Raw genomic sequence first — 18,803 nt, 5'->3', positions numbered from 1 at the left:
TCCATACAAATTCCTGAAGAAAAGTGTAAAACAGAGAAGATTGTGATGGAGGCGCAAGAAACAGCTCCTGCTGAGTTTAGTTCCTTAAGTCTAGATGCAGGGGCTGCTCCAGGCCCCAGCACTCAAAGCACGTGCTTGGGGCTGCATGCCGCAGGGGCCGCTGTGCCGGTCGCCGGGAGGGTGGCAGGCGGCTCCGGTGGACCTCCTGCAGGCGTGCCTGCGGAGGGTCCGCTGGTCCCGCGGCTTCGGTGGAGCATCTGCAGGCAAGCCTGCGGGAGGTCCACCAGAGCCGCGGGACTGGCGACCAGCAGAGCGCCCCCCGCAGCATGCCACCATGCTTGGGGCGGTGAAATGGCTAGAGCCGCCCCTGTCTAGATGATCCACAACTGTGGACCCACTTGAGCAGTAGCCTGAGGGACTTGCTTGTACTTCATAGGCCACAATAAGTGAAAAACTTCATGTTGTCCAAAGACAATGAAAATAGAAGTTTCCATCCAACATATTACTGGTGTGAAATCCTCAATGGTGACGAAGTGGAAAGGCCATGGCTTATGTACTCAAAAACCCAGAATGCTGCATACTATTTTTGTTGCAGACTTTTCCAGTCTAATGTTCCAGCCACATTGGGTACTACAGGAACAAAATACTGGAAAAATCTGGCTAGAAATCTGGCATGCCATGAGAAGGCAGCAAACCCCCAGAGAGTATTCCATAGGTGGACAGTTAAAGGCCACCATAGATGATCAGCATCAAAAGAAGATTGCATCAAAGTCTCTTTACTGGCAAAATGTTCTAAAAGGCTCATTGCCATTGTGAGAATGCTTGCTACCCAAATCCTAGCACTGAGTGGCACTTCAGATCAGCTGTATGTGCCAAACGATGGAAACTTCCTTAAAATTGTGGAGCTGATGGTTGAGTTTGATGCTACACTCCAGGAGCATCTAAGAAGAGTCACCACCCAAGAAATGTACCGTACCACTACCTTGGAAAAACAATTCAAAATGAGATCATACAGTTACTGGCAACAAAAGTCAAACAGAAGATTGACAAAGAGTCCTGTGGCACTTAATAGACTAACAGAAGTATTGGAGCATAAGCTTTCGTCAGACGCATTTGTCTGACGAAGTGGGTTTTCACCCATGAAAGCTTATGCTCCAATACTTCTGTTAGTCTATAAGGTGCCACAGAACTCTTTGTCACTTTTTACAGATCCAGACTAACACAGCTACCTCTCTGATACTAAACAGAAGATTGCAGAAGATCTGAAGTCAGCAAGATATTACTTTGTTATTCTGGACTGCACAACTGACATCAGCCATACGGAACAAATGACTTTAATGGTGTGTTTTGTAACAAAAACAGAATCTAGTGAAAATGTCCCTGCAATGGTGATTGTCAGAGAGCAGTTTCTAGAGTTTATTAATATTGATGATACTACAGGAGCTGGTATGACAAATGTGCTTCTGAAAAGGCTAGAAGATACAGAAATTGTGATAGCTGACAGGAGAGGTCAGGGCTACGATAATGGTGCCAACTTGAGAGGAAAGAACAGAGGAGTGAAGACATGGATCCAAGAGTTAAACCCTCAAGCTTTTTTTGTCCCATGTAGTTCTCATTCACTGAACTTGGTGGTCAGTGATGCAGCGTCAGCTTCTAGTGAGGCTGCTGAATTTTTTAATGTAATTCAAAGCATCTATGTATTTTTCTCTGCATCAACTCATCGATGGCAAATTTGGAAGCAACATCTGGGAACATCCTCTCTGACACTGAAATCACTGAGTACCACCAAATTGGGAAGATAGATGATGCCATAGTTGCCATTATGGAGGATAATGCTATGACAGTAACTGTTTGTGGGAGAACAATGGCAGAGGGAAATGGAATCACCAGAAAAATACATAACTTTACATTTCTGTGTGGCTTAGTGGTGTGGCATGACATTCTGTTTGAAATAAATGTTGTAAGCAAGAGTCTCCAAGGTGTTGACCTTGATATATATGGAGCAATGGAACAACTGGACAAAGCAAAGTCATACCTACAGTCTTACTGGTCAAATGAAGGATTTCAAAATGTTCTGAAGAGTTAACAGAAGTTGGTAGAGGAACTTTACACTGAAGCTATTTTCCCACTCATTCAAGAATACAAGAGTCACCAAAGAAGAAGACATTTTGATTACAAGGCATAGGATAATCCCATAAGAGACCCCAAACAACAATTCAAAGTTGAATTCTTTAACCAGGTGCTAGATTGTGCAATACAGTCAGTTGAAGAATGTCTCATGCAGCTAAATGAACACAGCAGTATATTTGGGATGTTGTATGATATTCCAAAACGCCTCACGATACCTGAAGAAGACCTACACCAACAATGCAAGGCACTAGAGACAGTGTTGACACATGATGACATGCACGGTATTAATGCAAGTGATTTAGGTGATGAACTGAAAGCCCTTTCAAGATACATTTCAGCAGGATCAACTCCAAAGGCTGTTCTGGAATATATGTGCACAAATAAGATGACTACCCTCTTTCCAAATGCTTTTGTTGCTCTGCGCATACTTCTAACACTTCCTGTAACAGTTGCTAGTGGAGAACACAGCTTCTCCAAGCTGAAGTTATTAAAACACATCTATGCTCCTGTAGCAGAGTGGATCTCTGTTCCTGTCCTGAAGGGGTTAAAAACAGCCCGGGGAAAGGGGCTGCGGCTGGGGCTGGAGAAAGCAGCCCTTTTAGGCTGGGCTGATTGGGGAAGTGGCTGCAGCTGGGGGGCCAAGCCCCAAACTGAGCGACAGGGCCTAATAAGAAGGCCAGGGAAGCCAAGGGCAGACAGTCTCTCTCTGTGTTCAGAGAGAGAAGGGCCTGGCTGCTGGAAGCTGAGATAAGGTACCTAGGGTGAAGCAGGGCTGGGGAAAGCCCCAGGCTGCAGCCTAGAATTAGGCTAGGAGGTACTGGGGTTGTAGGGTGCAACCCAAGGGTAGGCCAAGGCAGCAGGTCCAAACCCCTTTGCTGATGATGAGTGGCTAATACTGCAGTCTGCCCCAGGACTTGGGGCTAGACAATGACTGGCAGTAGCCTACACTGAAGCAAAGTGGGGATAGAGGGTGGGGGCTTCCCAGGGAGGGGAAACCCCTAAGGAAAAGGGGCTGCTGCCAGAGGGCAGAACCCCACGTAAAAGGGGCACCAGGGTCCAGGGAGGGACACAGGGCCTGTAGCAGGAAACAAGGCGGATCACCGGCCTGCAGAGGGCACTCCAGGCTGGAACCTGAGCTAATTCCCGAAGCAACCAGCAGGAGGTGCCGTGGGGTGAGTCCGCCCGTCTACAGCTCCACAATAACACAACACAATAGAGCATGAACTGGCCCAGACTGTGGTCCTTCAGGAATCAGTTCAAATCTTTGCAACCAAGGAGGCACAGAAAGCACCACTTTGATTATTCAAACAGATAAAAATGCCAGTGTTTACTATGCTGACAAGAAAAGTTACATTTGCTGTTCAAGTATTTGACAGTTAAGTGTTACTTAAAATTTTTGAACAAGGCATTTTAAGTTGTTAGTTCTCCTTTATTGGGGTAAGTAGCAGAGCAGTACCATGAGAGGAGTAAAACAGGAAGAAGGCAGAATTGAGACCTTTCAAAGTTTTGGCCCAAGCGAGGGGCACAGGGGCGTCATTTAAGCTCCTCACCTCAGGTGCCAAAATGTTGTGGGCCGGCCCTGTCAAGAGCCCAGCTTATACTGAGCCCAATCCTCCAAGATGCAGAGCATTCCTAGGGAGATGGTTAACACCCTCAGTGGGAGGCGAGAATTCTGAGTATCAGGCAAGACTGATTTTCTAGCACATATTCATAAAACTTTAAGGCTAGAAGGAACCATTTTGATCATCTAGTCTGACCCCCTGCATAGCATAGGCCAGAGAATTTAACTAAGTGATTCCTGCCTGGGTAAACTGGAGCATACTTTTAAGAAAGGCACCCGGTCTGGATTTTAAAACTCAGCATAATGGAGATTTATCTTGCTATTAACTTTCACAATTTCTCATTTCCATGGCAGCTAAATGTTTGTTTCCATGCAAACTAAGAAGCAGGCCTCTTGAAATGGAAAGATGCATATATAAAAAAAGCATAAATCACGACAACTCATATTTAATATCCCTTTGAATCTCTTACACTAATCTAGATGGGGTGTAACCATTTTAGATTATTATCTAGCTGAGAGATGTTCTTTTTAATCTTAACAATCATATATATGAAACTCTTAAACATATAGTTGTGCATATCTGAATCAATCATGTTAGGTGGGCTAATGGCCATGTTAGTATGAGACATGGTTGTCTGCTGTACCTAGGCTATAATTTCCAAACTACTATTTTATTCTGATTATATTTATAGGAAGGCTAAAAACAATGAACTCTAGCCCATTTTTGATGAGCTTATCTTTAAAAAAGTAGGAATGCTTTAAATGTGCTTTTGATTCAAAAATCACTAGGAACACCTGATTGGTAATATTCTAAATACAATTCCTAGACCAACAATATTAAGATAAAGATTACATATAAATAACTTCAGAGTAATGCCATTAGAAGAACAAACAATATAAATACCCATTAAAACACAGGAAATTCAGAGTGAAAGTTAAACTTTAAAAAATCTCAACACATGAAGGGATGACAATGCACAGTGAAGGCTTCTAAATAACCTTAATTCTGATGCCATGGCAACACCAGCTACTGATCTTTCCTTCTTTGTTCCTTTCAGACCCATCTTGCAGATAAGAGAGTACATTATTATACATAGGTTGCAGCGTTGTTCTAAATTATTGTAAGAGGAGCACTGGGGAGTCTTACTGGAAATGTATCAGGGCCTGTGGATGTGGTAAGAGAAGATGCATCTTCCAGCCAAGAGGAATGGAAAAACATGATGGGCTTGAAATGATGAGCTAGATGCATGCAGGTCAAAGTGGTGGTCTCCCACTGCTCTGACATGGAAAGATGAATGCATAGCGCTGGGATTCAGGAACTCCTGAGTCCTAACCACAGCTGTGTCCTGAGAAGCTGTCTGTTAACTTTATGCCTCAGTTTCCACATCTGTAAAATGACGATAATAATACTTTGAAGCATTGTGGTGAGCAGTATGGGTCTCCTACTCATGTCATGGAGACGTCTAAACCTCAGGTGTGTTGAGCTCTGGAGGGGGCATCTTTTAGCAATCTTTAGCATACTACTCAGCCTTTTGCTGGCTGCCACCCACATAGAATTACTGCAAAGGGATCTCAGATTGCTTTGTTTGAGATATATTTGCTAACTATTTTTCTGCACACCTTCAAAATTCATGGTGAATTTGCACAGTGTGTCAAGCTGTCATGAAAGGACCATTTGGTCTTGGAAGAAGCTGCAAATTTAAGCACCAAATGAAAAGTTGTTGATTTCCACTGATCATTTGAGCAGGGTTGTGGAGGTTTAAAGACACATGGGGGGCTCACTGGGGGAACTCAGCACTGAGACTGAATCCCCATCACAGAAATAGAGTTGTTAAAAAAGTGCATTCTCCTTGCACCGCACCATAAAACCCGCTAAAGGGATGGGGGAGAAGGTGTTAAGACTTCTAATACACCAAGATAAAGTGTAAAATGCAATTGAGAATCCCATTTGGAAAAGAATAGATCTATTCAATGAAGGCATTTTGTCGGCACTCTATCAAAATGCCTTTCATGAGACAGCAGGGCCCTGGGAAATGGAGACCCTTAAAAGGGATATAGACCATTTAGCAGAATAAAATGTTGGTGTAATAGGATTATTCATTTAACAGGATTTCACTACACAGAGAAAGCAATATGCATTTACAAAACTAGGGGGTGACTAAGCAACTAATCCAAAGCCCATTGAAGTCAATGGAAAGACTCCTACTTATTTTACTGGGTTTGGGACAGGGCCCTAAGAAAGTAGTAATAATGACTGACATTTATGCAGCGCCATTCCATTCCTAAATTATAGGGCTGATCTGGCCAGACTGAATTCAGTGGGACCCTACATACATATTTCAAATCACTCATCTTGGCAATGCAGCCTCCTCTGTGGAGCAAGGTAGCTTCTTTTGAACAGCATAGTTGCAGTGGTGCAAAACTGTTCAGGGCAGTAAGTACCATCAAACACTTGATTGCAGAGGGAGTTGGAATCTAGCCAGGATATTTACATCCCCTGGTCTGGCAAAAAGAGACATGGGATTTTTAATGATCCCAAGTGTAGAACAAATGCAAATATAAGGTGGTGTCTCCCTCGCATGCCCTCCCAGCTGGGACATTGAATACTGATTCACAGGGAAGCATACAACTCATTCAATCACCGGCCCCACTGCTTACAGCACCTGAGTGCTTCTTGGAAGTCTCCCAGGCTGAGGTGGTTCAATCCTGTTTAATTTGTGAAATCTGATGGGATAGCAGCCCAAGGTCTAACAGCTGCATATAAGAAGCAAAACTTCTGAAGACATTGATCCCTGGAACAGACGGCGCCCGCTATATCATGTCATTCCACAGAACTGTCTAAATAGATGACTTCAAAGGATCAATACTGATAACAGATACAGAGCTGGGGAAAAAGGACTGTTTAGAAGCAACAAGCTTATTCTGCCTCAAGGCTCTGATTTGTGCTGTTGTTGTCCTTGCTGCTTTCATTAGACATAAGTACTGCAGATATTTTATCAGAATAGGAAATGTTGGTCAACCTAAATGATATGAATAGATTTCAACAGCAATTCTAATCTCCACTTCCATTTAATTAAGCACTATCTGTCTCTGGTGGTTGTAATAATTTCCTGTGCTGCTTCATCAACACAGTCTTGAACCCAACACATTCAACTCTAATGCACAACAAGTCTTTTCAACTTGAGCTAACAGAGTAGATCTGACAGCAGTTAGTATTAGTAGGCTTTTATCCTCTAGGTGGACCACACTGGAAAGGGATACAACACACTTTGCCAGTGTTACCTACTTCTAGAACACCGTCATCTAAGCCCTGAGGGCCTTGATTTCAATGGGCTTGAGATCAGACTGTAGATGCAGTAATTTAGACGTACCAGAAGACATCATAGCAGAGGCCATAGTCTTCTCCTCTCCCATGAAGAAGACCCTCCTCCTTGTTGCCTTGTAAAATCTAGATGCTGCTGATAATCGAATCATTAAGAAAGACCATCCAGTACTGAGTCTGTGTTGGAAAGCACTGGGAGACACCAGGCTGACAGTAACTGCTGATTCACTTCAGGGCTGCAATGACCTGTCTGTTACTTTCTTCTATGAAAAATTCTGGTATGCAAAGCAGGGAAAGAGAAAAAATGTCCTAGAAGGAAAGGCAAGACACTGAGGACAGGACAAGAAGTAATAGGCGTAAATTACAGAAAGGGAGATTTAGGTTAGACTTCCTAAACCTCAGGGTAGCTAAGTACCAAAACAAATGACCTAGGGGGGTTGTAGAATCTCCATCACTGGAGGTTTTTAAGAGCAGGTTGGACAAACACCTGTCAGGAATGGTCTAGCTAATACTTAGTCCTGCCTCAGTGCAGGGGACTGGACTAGATACCTGTCAAGATCTCTTCCAGTCCTAGATTTCAATAAAACAAACATCCTTGAGCCTAATAATCACCTCTCTAGCTGCACACACAGGGCAACATAATTAAAGCCATAAAATGTTCAAAACTGATTTCTGCGTTTGCAAGCTACGCTAGGAACATAATTGATGCTGGTTGCCATCTGTGTGCACAGGAAGGGAATTCTCTCTGTAAAAGCTATCCTCGTGGTGATGGCTATTGAACTCCTCCTCTCCGACCCCGCGTGCACTGAATGTGAATTATCCAATACAATTGCCCAAGTGTGATGCTGCATGATGGTCTAACCCAGGGACGGGCAAACTACAGCCTGGGGGCCACATCCAGCCCTTCAGATGTTTTAATCTGGCCCTCGAGCTCCCACTGGGGAGCAGGGTCCGAGACTTGCCCCACTCTGACGCTCCTGCCGGGGGCTTGCCCAGCTCCACATGTGCTGTGGCTCCGCGTGGCTCCCAGAAGCAGCGGCATGTCCCCTCTCTGACTACTAGGCATAGGGGCAGCCAGGGAGCTCTCCAAACTGCCCCCACACCTCCCATTGGCTGGGAACCATGGCCAATGGGAGCTGCAGGGGTGGCACCTGCAGATGGAGTAGCGTGTTGAGCCGCCTGGCTGTGCCTTTGTGTAGGAACCAGAGCAGGGACATGCCACTACTTCCGGGAGCTGCTTGAGGTAAGCGCTGCCTGGAGCCTGAACCCCTGAGCCCCTCCTGCACCCCAACCCCCTGCCCAGATTCCCCTCCCACCCTCCGAACCCCTTGGTCCCAGCCTGGAGCACCCTCCTCCACTCCCAACCCCTCATCCCCAGCCCCACTCCAGAGCCTGTATGCCCAGCCGGAGCCCTCATCCCCCTGCACCCTCAACTCCCTGCCCCAGCCCCCTCCTGCACCCCAAACTCCTCATTTCTGGCCCCACCCTAGAGTCCGCACCCCCAGCCAGAGCCCTCACCCCCTCCCACACCCCAACCCCCAATTTCATGAGCATTCATGGCCTGCCATACAATTTCCATACTCAGATGTGGCCCTAGGGCCAAAAAGTTTGCCCACCTCTGGTCTAACTGGTCCCAGCATCCACGGTAGTCAGCGAAACTGTAATGGCTCAGCACCTCCAGGGATCAGTCCCTTTAATCAAACCCTTTAACGTTTGAATGGAGCGGTTCCCCTGTAAGCTCTGGGATCTCCTTTTGTCCTCCCTTTCAACCACTTTATTAAGCACATTGATACATCCTGTCTTTCAAAGCCCTCTCTAGCTTAGATCACATTTGCTTGCAGGCAGAGTGGACTGAGACAGCAGGAGCTGGGATCTCTTGATAGAAAAAGGATCAAATAAAAAGTTTCTGTCGCTCACAGGCAAAGAATCGTTTTCTAACACTGAGCATCAGAAAATGGGGAAAGCAAGGACTTAAACTGGGTGATCACAGTGGCTTTGTGCTGTGCTTTACCTGGGTTTTTTTATTTTTCAATCCTGTGCCGCCAGGGCCTGCGCTTCCATTTAGGCGACCTAGGCGGTCGCCTAGGGCACCAGGGTTTGGGGGGGTGGCATTTTGCCATCCTCGGCTGCAATTTGGCGGCGGGCGGTCCTTCCGCGCTCTGGGTCGTCGTCGGCAATTCTGCTGCAGGTCCTTCACTCGCTCCGGGACCCGCCGCTGAAGTGCCCCGAAGACCAGGAGCGCGAAAGGACCCCCCCCCGCCGCAGAATTGCCGCCAACAACCAGGGGCGCGGAAGGACCCCCGCCTAGGGTGCCAAAAAACCTGGCACCACTCCTGTGTGCCCCCCCCCCGTGCTTTTTGTAGTACTAAAGGGAAATAATTAGAAGAGACAGAGACCCTGGGACAGGCTAAATATGGTGACTGGGGTCATTCAAACACCCTTTGTAGCTTTATACTACAGCAAACTCACAAAGGGGCCAAAAGTTGGAAACTGGTTGCAAAAGGACCCATTAAACCCCAAATCTTGTTCCCCTTAGGAAAGCCCTAGTAGCTGAGTCCACACTAGAATGCTCCAGCCTGCCCCCCCCCCCAGCACCCCACACATGTACTTCCATAAGGGGCAATGGGTGGGGTCCACTGTAATAATATAGGGGGCTTTAAGTGGTAGGATTGTTCTTCTTTTAATACAAGTTCCAAAGAGGCATTTAAGAGAACATGTCAGGATGTGGCCTATGGCTGCTCTCAGGTTTTCCAGGCTGGAGCAAGCAGAACTTGCCTGCATATGCAAGAATAAAACAACAGGCTTCTTCCTTAGCTGGTGTCAACGACTGTAGCTCCATTGAAGCCAGTGGGGTTATGCCAGTTCGCAGCAGCACCAAGAACTACTAACTATGATCAGCTGGGTGGTTTGCATCTCTTGAAATCTTTACCAGTGCAGGTGACAATGCAACACAGGTTGCCTAATTTGGATCGCTGGCCAATCTTGAATGCAATTGTACTTAGAAGTTAATCCAAGGCTGACAGACTGTTCACAAGTTCCCAGCACCTCTCTTTGTGCTGCAAAGTTTGTGCAACCTCAGGTTGGAGAGGGGTGGGTATTGTGGTCTTCCTACAGGGAGTACTGTGCTGAACCCACTGGCACTGACGTCCTTCACACACACAGCCATCCTGGGCGGAGGATTGTGGCTTAATGTCATTGTTTCCACTCATTCCATGCGTGAGTCATCTCGAGTGTGTCATGTTCCTGTTAAGAGCAACACTGGCGTCCTGATAAATACGTGGCGGGGCAAGAGGTATAGGGACCCCAATGAAAAAGCCATTAGGCAGCATTCGTTTGAATAATGCTATAACCTGTTCAGTAAATGGAGAGCATCCTGTGCTCACAGATCAGGTTTGAGAAGAGATAAACATTTAGACTTTTTAGAGCTTTGATTTTTCTTTCTCCCACCACACCCCGTCTCCCTCCCTCTCCACCCAGTTCCTGCTTCTGCAGTGACAGCTCTGCAAGGACTCACTTTGTCTTATTTCAGGTAATGTTTTCATAACTGGCATTTTCCTTGCCAATTCCAAGCAGGAACTTTCTCATGTGCACTGGTCTGTTAAAAAAAAGGGGGTGGAGGGAAGGGAGGGGAGCTGTTTTAAGGCTCCGTGCTACAACATCAATACAAAAAATAGCACCTCGCAAGGTCTTGCTGATCAAAGTTCTTTGTCAGGAGATATTCAGCTTGGTGCCTTCTTATAACCCCACCATGCACCTCAGGAAGGGTGGGGTTTGATGTAAAGTTCAGACGTGAGTGAAAGCTGTAGTAATCAGATTTCCTCTGTGGAGTCTCCAGTTTTGCTTTGCTGAAGCTCCCCACACCCAGGAAAGTAATTCCAGGCTGGTGGGCCCATCTGCTAACACCCTGGTATCAGAGCCAGGGGCTGCAAGTCTTCATATGTAGAAGAATGGAAGAACCATCCATTCCACTGCAGGAACTGCTGGTTGAAATTCCACAACACGTGTTCTGCAGGTTGTCAGGCTGGCTGATTATAGTGAACTTTTGCAAATCAATGAACCATCATCACACCCCATAACTGGGAACATCTTCTCCTCCCACCACTTGTGTCAGTACCGATGGGTCTCAATGCCATTCTTCCCCAGTGTCAGGGCTGCATCTCAGCCCGTTTCACTCTAGTGGTAGAATGGGTCTGACAGCTTCTATCTCTGTCCACCAGGGACCTGGCATGAATTATCAATGATCTGGAAGAAAATATAAAATCGCTGCTGGTAAATTTTGCAGGGGACACTAACATTGGTGGAGTCTGTAGGCAGGACAAGGACAGGTCAGTTCTATAGAGCAATCAGAATTACATGGTAAGCGGTGTTCGAATACAGTGAAATGCAAGGTCATAAGTATGCTAGTCATACACTGGAGGATAGGGATAGGGTCCAGAGTGACCTAGACAAATTGGAGGATTGGGCCAAAAGAAATCTGATGAGGTTCAACAAGGACAAGTGCAGAGTCCTGCACTTAGGACGGAAGAATCCCATGCACCTCTATAGGCTGGGGACCAACTGGCTAAGCAGCAGTTCTGCAGAAAAGGACCTGGGAATTACAATGGAAGAGAAGCTGGATATGAGTCAACAGTGTGCCTTTGTTGCCAAGAAGGATATTGGGCTACATTAGTAGGAGCATTGCCAGCAGATAAGGGGAAATGATTATTCCTCTCTATTCGGCACTGGTGAGGCCACATCTAGAGTACTGTGTCCAGTCTGGGCCCCTTCACTACAGAAAGGATGTGGACAAATTGGAGAGAGTCCAGCAGAGGGCAATAAAAATGATCAAGGGTCTGGGGCACATGACTTACGGGGAGAGGCTGAGGGAACTGGGCTTGTTTAGTCTGCAGAAGAGAAGAGTGAGGGGGGATTTGATAGCAGCCTTCAACTGCCTAAAGAGGGGTTCCAAAGAGGATGGAGCTTGGCTGTTCTCAGTGGTGGCATATGACAGAACAAGGAGAATGGTCTCAAGTTGCAGTGTGGGAGGTCTAGGTTGGATATTAAGAAAAACTATTTCACTAGGAGGGTGGTGAAGCCTGGAATGGGTTACATAGGGAAGTGGTGGAATCTCCATCCTTAGAGGTTTTCAAGGCCCAGCTTGACAAAGCTCTGGCTGGGATGATTTAGTTGGTGCTGGTCCTGCTTTGAGCAGGGAGTTGAACTAGATGACCTCCTGAGGTCTCCTCCAATTCTGATCTTCTATGATTCTATGATCTAGGACCCAAAAACGTAGGCCACACCTGCAGGATGGGGAACAATATTTTGGAAAACCGTGACTTAGGAGTCCTGAAGAGTAATCAACTGGACATGAACTTGCACTGTGATGCAGTGGATAAGAGAGCAAACGTGAGCCCTGTACAGTCTAGAGTCACTCAGGTGGCCTATCTGCTAGATCATGCTGCCTCTCATTAGAGCTTTCCAACTGGTCAAGCTACATTTAGCTTTCTGGCCCTTCTAACGATTCCTTTAACACTCCTTTGCCCAGCACATCAGATGAGCCTCCTTGCTTTGAAGCCATGATCTGAATGAGAGAAAAAAAATCCACCCAGCAAACATCTTGCTTTTGAAAGCCAAAAGCTGTTCTGAATAAAAAATTCATTAATCAACATTCCCCTGTCACCTTATAAATCCACCACCAATTAGGCATGTAAATTAATTTACCTTAAAGGACAAGCCAGATCAAAGATATGATGGACCCAGCCTCGGCTGTTCACCTGTAAAATATGAAATCAGCTTAACTTTTATATGGCAATAATTATGCTACTCATTTTCAAGTATAACTAATTCAACAGGGATGAGATGCAAAACACAGCAGTGCGCGCCATCCGTTGTTTTAACTAATGTTAAGGTATGATTTGACTCTTCCTTTGAAGACTAGTAGCACCCAAATTAACCTTTTAAGACAACTTTGGAAGAAGATCTCTTCACAGCAAATTCCCATTTCCAGCTGACATTTATTTCTTTTTATCTATACATTTGTCTGATTAAGAAGATATACTGCCAGTTTAATTTTCACATAAACTCTTAATATCAATGGGGATGCATTCAGCAAACCAAACGAGGATTTATTAAGATAATAATGCAGGCACTTCATAAAAATTTAAATGCCAGCTGCTGAGCATGCCTGACAGAAATAAGAAGCCAGGGAAATCTCATAAGCTGGGGAGAGCTGCAAGATTCTAACAGCCTTTGCAAGCCCTTTGCCTGAGTGTATGGGCAGGTGTCTGTGCAAGTACATGTATGTGTTTCCACCACACCCAATTGTGTTCCCCATCCTGAGGCCTCAGCAGGATTCAAGAGATGTGCTGGCTTTGCACCTTTTCAAGCACCAGGATGGACTGGTTCAAATTAATTGACTCATTTCAAGGGCTTCAGCAAGGGGAGAAAGCAGATTAGATTCCCTCACTTGTGCTGCATTGCCTGTTTATAACCACGTAGTTAATCAAACCAAGAGGAGCAGAAGAGCTTTTTTTGCCCGGGCGGCAGGAAAGAGAGAGATGCCTTAATTGACCCCTCGGGAGACAGAGTGAAAAGATTTCAGAAGGAGCTGAATTTTTAACATGGGAGCACATTTTTCTTTTTACATTCCAGGTTAGAGATCAAAGGAAGCATTCGGGTGCCTGGCTTCCAGATGTCACAGGTGCAGTTGGTACACTGCCTCCTTTCCTGAATCATTTAAGAAGCACAGTGTGGATATTAATACATTAGAGTAATGGTAGGAATAATCCCTTAAAGCCCCCATGATCCAAAAAAAGTTTCACTGCCAGTTAAAGATTTTGAGTTTAGGGTGTAATGTGCTAAACTGCGCATAAGATGAAAGAGAAGTCTGAGCTTCTCTACAGCTAAGCCTCATTTGGTTACAGCACGTTCAGAAAGGACGCCTGGCAGAATTCAGATATTCCCAGGTCAGCCATGATAACACTACAGCAGCTTTTGCGGTCCAGTGGCTAGAACTCAGGAGTGGATTCTTATAAGGCCTTCACACATGAGCCTGGCAGGTACTGACTGCACAGGACTCCATCCATCTTATTCCCCTTGGGCTACGAGACAGGTGAGTGGGTGCATTAAATAAAACACCTGATAAGTAAAATAACCTCGTTACAGGAGGATGGTTAAAAACTGCTTGAGACTTTTGGAAAAGGGGTAAAAGGGAAAGATTGTCTATGGGTATTTGACAGCGTTGTCCCAAACACATATTCGGGTGCCAAAGACTTGGGCTGTGACAGGCACAGGGCTGGTCAAAATGTGGCTGGATTTTGCAATCTCAATGAAATTCCAAAATGAGAAGGAAAAAAATGGGGAAAGTTGGAAAACAATTTACAAATATTTTGTCCATGGTTGTCGACCAACCAGAAAGTTGTTCAAAATCCTGCAAATTAAAAAATATGCAGGGAAGTGTGTGTGTGAAGAATTGCAAAATAATTTCACTCAAAAATGATTTTACTTTTTATTCAACCTGCTATAAACACAACCAGTGGGGGAGAAAATGAGAGGGACACAGTCCCCGCAAGCTCTTGCTAGCCATTTGGTGGCCCCTGTAACAGAGTGGTCTGCCCCTTGAAGGGCATGCTGTCCTCTCAGCCCCAGCTGGGAATGGGTCAGGTGATGCCTATAAGGAGCTGAGAGAGCTCAGTCAGAGGAGAGTTGCAGGGACCAGCATGGCTGCCATGACAGGCTGTGGAGGGATGGGAAAGGCCCCCGCAAAAGCCATCACCCCCGTAGCCTGCTTAGGTCCAGTAAATAGCTTTGTTTTGATGTTACCTTGGAAAAGAAGGGTCAGAACAGACTCTGAGTTTGGTGTTGAATCCTCCCTGGGCTAGGGATACAGGCCAGCAACCTGATGGCCTCCTCAGCACACATGCAGGATTCATCCATTTTTCCACTCTTGATCCACTTCCCTTTTCCAGTTTTTTAATGTATTTGCTTTGCTAACCTGCTACACTATGGGAACCCTTCCCCATTAGGACGTAGCACTGCAAACTTTAATAGCAAGTCATTATTCAACAGGATTTTTCAGCCAACCTATACAATTGTATAACAGGCATATAATTCCCTGTTAAACTCTATAGTCTAGCTTAAAGGACTGTGGAATGGAGACGTTTCTTTCACATCCTACAGAGGGGGTTTGTTTGTTGTTTGAGTAATTCCTACAACACTCTTATATTCAATATTTAATATTCAATTTAATATTCAGGTCTACAGTCCTTTTCTATAAGAGATGATCCTGAGTTTCGATAAGTCTTCATTAAGAGCATGCAAAGGCCATGTTCCTTTATATGACCACAATTTCTCATAAAAGTTGGAAGGCATATTACTGCACATTGCTTTTTTGGTAAACATCGCAGAATGAGCCCTTTAAAGTTAGGGTTTTTTTTTTAAATCAGAACCTCATTAGAAGTTCTAATAGAGAACTGCTGAATCAATCCTGCTATCTATTAGATTCAATAGTCTTTTATCTGACAGACAGTTCTAGTTATCTCTAACAAACCACATTTCCCCCCTACTTATCTCAGTCCCTGCCTTCAATCAGCAAAAGGCTGTAACAGAAATCAGTTCTAAATGGTGCTACCACTGCAGCCACAGTTACGGAAGATGAAGGAGGAACAAATGCCAACAGTTGACGGCTGTAGGTTTGCTCAGATGTAATAATCATAAGCATTTGAGAGACATCAAAAGGAAAGCAAGCCTGAGACTAACTGATGCTGCGCAGCTGGACCCAGAATGGTGACAGGTCCGTTGACATTTGATGCCTGCTACTGATCAGCGTGAAATGTGGTCTCAGCTGACAGAGGGGCCTGCATCAGTGGAAACTTCCAAGAGGGAGCTTTTGCGTTGAAATGTATTTCACTGGCAATGGTAGGAGATGTCTTAACAGCCCTGGAGATTGAAGTCCTCTGTTTATGCGCAGGACAGTCCCAGCACAGGTTGGAAAAGGGGAAGCTACCCATATACCCACCCCCTATCCTCAGGACCTAACCGGAAGGAAGAGTGCACTGGAGGTTACTCAACTTCAGGCTGGAGGTTGGTGGCATCCAAAGCTAGGCAAGCAGGACTGATACGTCAGAGGTAGTTGACAGCAGCAAGAGAAGAAGGCCACTGTGTCTGACTCACTATAAATTAGCACTAAGCAATGACTGCCCTGAGTAACTTGCACTGTTCACCCCTGCCTTTATATTAAGAGGCAGCATGTTCTAGTGATTAGGGTGAGGACTGGGAGTCAGACCTGGACTCTAGTCCCAGCTGTGCTTGTGACCTTGAACAAGTCCCCTCATCTCTCTCTCCCTCTTTCCATTTGTCTGCCTTGCCTGTTTGGACTGGAAGTTCTTGAGGGTAGTAGCTGTCTTTTACTATGTGACTATGACCTCTGTTACCATACTACATTGACACAGTGTCTAGTCCAGTGGCGTCCTGACCTAGTGGGGATAACAGCTGGAAGTTGAAGCTAGACAAATTCAGACTGGAAATAAGATGTAAAATTTTAACAGTCAGGGTAATTAACCATTGGAACTACTTATCAAGGGTCGTGGTGGATTCTCCATCTCATCATCATCATGTCCCTATTACGCCTCCGGCGTTTAGGGCAGTGACGAAGCTCCTCCACTCCTGTCTGTTTCTGGCAAATCTTTCAATGGTTCCCCAACGGTGCCCCAGGTTTTTCAGCTTGGCTTCCACAGCTCTTCTCCATGTTGTTTTCAGTTGGCCTCATTTTTGCTTGCCTTCCGGTGTCCATATTATTGCAACTCTGGTGATGGAATCAGTTTCCATCTGAAGTACATGACCGATCCATCTCCAGCGTCTCCTGGTAATGATGGTGCTCAGATCCTCTTAGCTGCACTGTGTCAATAGATCTTGGTTTGAGATTGTTCTGGGCCAAAAGATACGGAGGATTTTTCTGAGGCAGGTTGAATGGAATGAAGACAGCTTGAACACGTCATACTTTCTCATTCCCCAGCATTCTGCACTATAAAGTAGTGTTGAAAGTACGCAGCTCTGATAAATCTTGATAAATCTCCATCTCAGGCCATTTTTAAATCAAGACTGGATGTATTTTCTAAAAGATCTGCTCTAATTCAAACAGGAATTATTTTGGGGAAGTTCTATGGCCAGTGACATACAGGAGGTCAGACTGGATGAGCACAGTGGTCCCTTCTGCCCTTAGAATCTATTAATCTATCACTATAATAAAGATAACAATAGTTCTGTAGGAAAAGAAGAAGAAACTGCAATGGGAGTCGTAACTGAGGCAAGGAGGCAAGCACTAGAACAGAGGGAGGCAAACTATGGCACGGGTGCCGAAGGCGCACACGAGTTGATTTTCAGCGGCACTCACACTGCCTGGGTCCTGGCCACCGGTCTTGGGGGCTCTGCATTTTATTTAATCTTAAATGAAGCTTCTTACACATTTTAAAAATCTTATTTACTTTACATACAACAATAGTTTCGTTATATATTATCAACTTATAGAAAGAGACCTTCTGAGAACGTTAAAATGTATTATCGGCACGCAAAACCTTAAATTAGAGTGAATGAATGAAGACTCGGCATACCACTTCTGAAAGGTTGCTGACCCCTGCACTAGAAAAAGCCCTAAAGTTCCCTCTCCTCCTTAAAATACATGCACACCCAATATAAAACCCCATTACGATGCATGCATAGCTCAGTCAGGGTGAAGTGGAGCAGCTGCCCCACTCCTGAAGAACAAGGGTTAAAAGCAGCCCTGGAGAGGGCTGCGTCTGTGAAAGGCTGGGCTGATTGGGGAAGGCAGCCACAGCTGGGGCCACACCCAGATCAGGCCACAGCTGGCCCTATAAAAGGGCTGTGAGGCAGGGCCGCCCAGAGGATTCAGGGGGCCTGGAGCAAAGCGGGGGAGCGGACATAAAAAAAGGCACCACCCGCTGCGGCACTTGTACTCACCGGGCAGTGCTCTGAGTCTGCGGCGGCAGCGGGACCTTCACTCACTCCACATCTTCGGATAAACCCCAGACCCTATTGTACACCTAATACATTCAAGTCATTGTCACGTCACTTCTCTTACACTGACTTTTCCCATCCATTCGCCACCCCTTCTCAGGGGTCCAAGTGCAGTGACAGAAATAAATCTCCAAAACAATATGCAGAGTCTCAAACCACAGACCATCAGTGTTATCCTCTTGTTGGTCACTCACGGACTTTTCCTCCTTGGGCTGTCTGTAGGGAAATCCCTCCTCCCAAGTTTTTCTGTTGGAGCTTGCTGGAATTCACCCTACTCCCAGGCCTTCTTGCCTGAGAGTTTTCCTGCTTTGGCAGGTAACTCCCAGGCCCTGCTTGGCTGGAGTCTCCGTTTTTTGGCTCTGGCCTCCAAAGAACCCTCTGGTATCAATCTCTTCCCTGGAGGAGCCTTTCTTATTACCTGAAGTTTCATCCATCTGTCTGTCAGTTCAGTCCCCCCTTACTGCAGCCACCTGCTGCCCTTCAGAAGGAATTTTCCTGACTCAGGTGGGACTTACCCTGTAATCACGGTTGGCTTAGCCCAAGGCTCCATGTCGCTGGGGCAAACCAACCTGTTAGAGCCATCTTTTCATTACATGTGTTTACAGAGCCTCGCACAATAGGGCTGGGTCCCTGACTGAGGTTTCTAGCCATTACTGCAATGCAAATCATTATAATGAACATCCCTGGGTACACCCTTTGCTGGAGGGATGGAGATATGACAATTCACACCAGCTGAGGATCTCTCCTCCAGCTTCCCAGGTCTGCCGCTCACATCCGACA

The 18,803-nt window shown here is 45.8% G+C and overlaps 1 protein-coding gene across 2 annotated transcripts in view; it reads right to left on the bottom strand.

Annotated features, from left to right (window-relative positions):
• The window catches only part of LOC127053442 (zinc finger and SCAN domain-containing protein 29-like), an 881,068-nt gene that overhangs the window by 604,832 nt on the left and 257,433 nt on the right, over positions 1-18,803 (bottom strand). The gene's annotated exons all lie outside the window — the stretch shown is intronic.

Source organism: Gopherus flavomarginatus, chromosome 6 (genome assembly GCF_025201925.1).
Source record: "Gopherus flavomarginatus isolate rGopFla2 chromosome 6, rGopFla2.mat.asm, whole genome shotgun sequence".
Taxonomy (NCBI): Eukaryota; Metazoa; Chordata; order Testudines; family Testudinidae; genus Gopherus; species Gopherus flavomarginatus.
The sequence above is the reverse complement of the archived record's forward strand: the minus strand, read 5'-3'. Positions and strand labels throughout refer to the sequence as shown.